The sequence below is a fragment of the Gigantopelta aegis genome, chromosome 9, assembly GCF_016097555.1.
Source record: "Gigantopelta aegis isolate Gae_Host chromosome 9, Gae_host_genome, whole genome shotgun sequence".
Classification (NCBI taxonomy): domain Eukaryota; kingdom Metazoa; phylum Mollusca; class Gastropoda; order Neomphalida; family Peltospiridae; genus Gigantopelta; species Gigantopelta aegis.
The window spans coordinates 66,037,231-66,043,585 of NC_054707.1; positions in this window are offsets into that span (position 1 = coordinate 66,037,231).

The window sequence follows — 6,355 nt, forward strand, 5'->3', positions numbered from 1 at the left end:
GCTTTCGTGATTGACGAAACAATTTATTTCCCTTTATATCAAAACTGGGGATTGATTTGTTACTTTTTAATCCTGTTGGCTGTTTAATTGAGAGATGGGGATGAAGGATAGGTGGGATGCAATCGGGGAGGTGCTTGAGTTGTATATGCAATTCTTCACATAGAGAATAATGCTTAAACTAAATAAATCACGTTTTTGTAATGTTCATACATACATACATATATATATATATATATAATTTTGTTTTAAAAATTCAAATGAAACCAGATTATTTCTATTTATTCTGTGTTAGGTGTAGGTGTAGGTTTAGGTTTAGGGATAGGTTAAGATTTAGATTTAGATTTCTTTGAGCAATACTTCACATTAAAATGTTATTACATTCAATGTGTTTTGTTGTGAACATTATGGCAGTGATTTATTTAAAGGGACTGTCCCGAATTTACTGCATTGTGAGATGTTTCCGACTGATACAATTCAAAACAAAATTAAAGGGACATTCCTGAGTTTGCTGCAATTTTTTAGATGTTATCGACTAACAGATACTTTTTAACGATTGTAATTACCTATCAAATATATTTTTCTACATAAAATATTAATGTTTCTGACCGTTCTAATATTTGTACTTGGTTAACTTCCTTTTATTTCCTAAAATATTGTTTTTTTTCGTACGTACGAAATTATTTGAAGACAAATTCCAGTCTGGGCTTCTTAGAAATATTAAGATGACCAGAAACACATTGAATATATAGACACTGATGTTCTAAACAAGAAAATATATTTAATATGTAAGTTTAATCGTAGAACTATTTTGTTAGTCGAAAACATCTTACAATGCAGAAAACGCAGGAATGTCCCTTTAAATATATTTTCTTATTTAGAATATCAGTATCTGTATATTCAATGTGTTTCTGATCGTCTTAATATTTGTAAATAGCAAAAAGTAGATTTAGTCTTCAAATAAGTTCGTACTTACAAAATGAAGTTTGACTTAATAAAAACACTAGATCGATCAGAAACACATTTAATATACAGACACTAATTTTCTAAGCAGAAATATATTTAATATGTAATTACAGTCATTAAAACTGCAACAAACTCAGGGCAGTCCTTTTAATGGGGGCTCATGTTAATTAATATTTTAAAAATGATTTGGCAACAATGGATTTTTTTCACATGTGAAACCAGATAAATACTAGAACCAGAAAACATATAAATGCACAGTTTAAGTTCTTTCAAAAAGATATATCCTCAGACGACTGTGACCAAATTAAAGGCGGGTATTCTTAAAGTAATAAACACAATAACATCAATGATGTCACTTTAAAAACTACAGTGGTTTCATTATATATTTTCAGTTTTGAATAGTCACATTCAAGATGAATTGTTTTTAAACTAGAACATGAAAGATAATGGCCTAAGGCCGATAACCTCTATTAAATTTCACCAAAAACCTATACAGCCTGAGTGCCTGGTGTTTTTAGCATATAATTCAAAACTATTTGTTCAGAGCGAGTGTATTAAAAAGAAAATGCGTTTCTATCTTTGTAACCTTTTATTTTCACTTGAAATTAATGCTTATATTTGATTAGGTTCATTCATGCTATCCTGGTCACACGCGCCCAGCCATCTGAACTGAACTGAACTGAACTGAACTTTATTCACACTCTGACCGTAATTCAACGGCATATAAGGTACATTGTAAAAATATAATTAAATAAATAAATGACAAGATGGCACATTCATCATAATAATGTACATCAGATAAAACAAGTGTATATCTATAGATTCATACTTGCATTTGAAGACATACATTGCATATACAAATAAAATGAAATTGTAAAAACAGATTTCAGCCCTGGGACTTAAGAATATGCATAATTTGTTTACAGAAAACTGCTAGCTTTCTGAGAACACCAGTTGTTTTACTGTCAAATAGCATTTAAAATTTATAAACATTTGGTCTAGACTGGCAACACTTTGGCAGAAGTCTTGTTCTTTCATCTTTAAAAAAAGGACAACACATTATATAATGAAATTCATCACCAATTTCGTTATTTGTACCCAGTAAGCATGTTCTATGTGTTAAAGTTTATTTTTTCCATCTGCCTTTTTCAATGGGAAGATAATGATTTGAGAGTCGAACATGTAATAGTGGTAACCAATATTTCGAGGCTGTCGGTTCAGGGCAGATGATTAATCGTTAGTTGTTTATAGTTAATAAGAGAAAAGTCGACACAGTGGCCTTACACCTTTACATTGAGACGTTATCCAACTCGCTCTCGGTGAGATCCGGTACGTGGATTCGAACTGAGTGCTTCGGTGTCACCATTTGCGCTTTGGAAAATGCCCCGAGTCTAGTTATTTTCATCCGCCAGTCAATTTATTTAAAAACTAGTTTTTCAGGAGTAACATGTAAGTACACTCTTGTGACAGATCATGGCATATTGTTTGTCTCTCCACCCCGGATCCAGCGGCAGGCGATGACAGAAGTTGGACCCGTGGTGGCGTGCGTGAACCTTATTTGATGTATGCACGGTGATCAAGGATTATCCTAACCCTGATTTTGGTTCAACATAAGCCTTTTGTGTACGTCTGCAGTTTACACCTGTGTCTTCCCAAGCGAAACTAGCAAATGATGAAACAATAATAATGAAATAATAATAATGAAATATTACCAATTATATTATATTACCATTTGTATTCTGTAATTCCCAAATGTTATATTTTGTTGGGTACCCAGCCATGTTGACAATAAGGGTAACGAGAAGGCAAGTATGCTTAGAATTTGCTCCATACTAGTGCTGAGGTCCCACACAGTGATTTTAAATAGTATACATGTATATTAACCAATATTATCTTTTCGATTTGGCAACATGATTGGAACAAGTTTTATTCTGTCAAGCCAGTCCTGGGAGAGTGGCAGTCTTCCTAAGGCAGCACAGGAAGAATGAAGAATGAGACCTGTGGTCTTGTATTGTGATCGCATAGACGATACACATTTACCACATTTATTTATTTTAAAGAAGGACCCTCCTCCTCAGTGTAAGCACTGCCAGTGTACACTGACTGTGCGACTCATTTTGGTGGAGTGTAATCATCTGAAGCAGACGAGAAATGAGAAAGCAAGCAAGAAAGAAATGTTTTATTTAAAGACGCAATCAACACATTTTAATTACGGTTATATGGCGTCAGACATATGGTTAAGGACCACACAGATATTGAGAGAAGAAACCCGCTGTCGCCACTTCATGGGCTACTCTTTCCGATCAGCAGCAAGGGATCTTTTATATGCACCATCCCACAGACATGATAGCACATACCACGGCCTTTGATATACCAGTCGTGGTGCACTGGCTGTGACGACAATTAGTCCCAATGACGGGGATCGATCCCAGACTGACCGCGCATCGAGCGAGTGCTGTATCATTGAGCTACGTCCCGCCTTTGCGAGAAATGAGCTACACTGTTTTAAATTTAACCCAGAATTAATTTAAACTTTTGAAAACACTTTGATTTCTATACAACGTTTTAAAATACAGTAGAATCTCGTAGGGTCAAACTCGGAAGGGTCGTATACACTTTCTCGATCACCTACGGGGTTCGAACCAACGAGATTCAACGGTATACTTACACTGATGTTTGTATTGTATTATACTCCCCTACAGCTCTTTAAACTGTGGTTTTACATAACTATATACATTTTATTCTTAATGTTTGACACCCAATAACCGATGTGTATTTTTGTGCTTGGGTGTGGTTAAACATTCATCCATCCATCCATCCATCCACCCACCCACCCATCCATCCACCCATCCATTCATTCATATCCCAATAATGAAATCACTATCCTTCTGTCCAATTCTATACGCTCCTTCTGGTGTATTTCCCAAACTAAAGGCAAACTACTATTACTATACACTTGTATTAAAAGAACAAAATTAAGTTTTCAGTGTAATTATTTCGTTGTAGTAAATGTAAATAATAATGGTGTTTACTATGTTTAAATGATACTAAATAACTGATGGCGGTTTTTTAAATATGCTTATATTTCACTTTCCTTTTTACTCCTTTGAATTCCATCTCATTTCTTCCCGATCTGGCAACTCCTCCTATCTATCAGCTTCTTTCGCTGTCCACCTCCACATCCCAGTCCTTGTCTCTCCAACAGCAACAGGCGCTTGTCTCTTGTAGCAATCCGTGCCACACACCTGTCATTCCCCATCAGTTTTGAACTGTGGGCTTAGTCTGACCGCTTCGGAGAGTGTTCAGCAGTTACATCTGGCATTGTTGATAGAAAAGATAGAAAAGAAAGATGAACGAAAGTGTAAGCCAGCTTTGACGGGCTTGATTGTCCAGCAGTTTACCCACTAGACCACGGAGCTAACTAAATTACTGATGTTGATAATTATTAATGAAATAAGACAAAACCACTACCACCACTACTATTTAATATCTAGTAAGTTAACATTACAAGAAATTTGTTTTAAATTTTTTATAAAACCCCACCAAATTACGATTCATTTAGTATCTCATTGTCATTCACACCATCAATTATATTAATTTAAATACACGATATGCATTATTTTCTAGAACATGTAGAATTATTTTTATACGATTAGCCATACAAAGTTATACACTATCAAGCGTTTGTACTCGTATGTGTTAAACTTAGTAGATTGACTGTTTTTCTGAATGCGCAATGCGGAACTTGTTTAACGTGCCCATGTCCAACTTAGGTTCAGGCACGCCCACCCCGGACTTAGCCTCTGACTTCGCCAGTGGACAATTCCGGGGGGGGGGGGGGGGGGGGGGGGGTGGATTCAGTTGAGATGGAAGGGTAATTTAGAAAAATATTTAATGGTAAGACCACGGTCTAAATATAATGGGGGGGGGGTGAGTACAATAATTAAATTTTGAATGCACCTAATTGAATACAAAAGACAATATGCAGGGTATATAGTTGTGACGGAACACGCTCTTAATTTCTTTTCGCCTGTGGCGATATTAATTGTTTTACAGGGCCGTGTGCAGTCCCAATATGCACTTAGACTAGGTGGGCACTTTGTTACGTAATACCTCCCCGCGACGGTGGTCGAGCTGTTTCCAATACACACACAGATCAGGTGCGGAGGCCATGTGGCCAGTAGTTACGTAATACCTCCGCGAGTGCGGTTTTTACGACCGTGATTTTGGCGACTAGGCGACAGTAAGTCTGGCCATCTAAGAGAAAATTGCCGTCTTGGTCGCTGTGGAAATATCACTTGTAGGTATTCGGTACCGCGATGTGCCCCCAGGCGATATTCGGTTTTATAATAAATAGCTAGGGTTTTAGAGATATCAGGGAGAAATATATTGGAAGGCTACCAGGGAACGTTAGTCCGTTTGGACTGGTAAATATATATTTTCTGCTTTGTTGTATAACCTTGATGTGATTGATGTGACTTTAAATATTTTAATACTGTATTATACCAATATTATTTAGACAGTGTTTCTGGTAAACTGATGAAGTAAATTGTAGGCTTCACTGTCTAAAATTATTAAAGCTTAACCAGTCATCCTAGAGGACCTAGGTAAACTGTAGGTTATTGTCTTTATGGTGATATTAATTCTGTATTACAAGGTTACTGAATGAGTAGTTAAGGGTTAATTATAAATTAACCAAGTAGGAATAGAGTTGTAATTCCTTTATTAATTAAGTTCCCCTGGAAGCGTTTCTCAATTATCACACGTGTGGGTGTTGTGTCACGGTGAAGTGATTAGAATATTGTGTAAACTAGACACCCAGTGATTAACTAATTAAGTGATTAGTTCTGGGTTGTTATTATTATTGTTGTTGTTGTTAATTAATTAACTGCGGCAAATATATTTGTCAGCTTAAAGTTAATACAGATTCCAAAGTGTATTGTGTTTTGTTGTGTTTTCTAGTGAACTAAATGTGCTATATTATATATACTTTATATAAGATCTTATCTCTTTTCATACCTAGAGCCGAGCTACTCGGGTATACACTGCCCGATACAGAGAGATCTAATAGATATACAGTTAGAGAGATATTTGGATAATCGTGTTTTATTCAGTTACGGGTACTATAGGATCCCCGTGACAGGAGTGAAAATTGGGGCGCTCGTCCCGGATCTGAAACGGGACATGCATATTTATTAAGTATTATTTGTAAATGGGGGCTTTATAAATTATTTTTACAAATTACTAGAAGTAGAAACGTTGTTCACTAAAAAAATTATAATAAGTGCGTCATATCTAAACATGGATAAGAATTTGCAGGATAGGCATACGCTCAGTGTAGTGGAGATTAAGCGAGCACGTAAGGCCGAGTTAGTTGAAATCGCAAGTGAGC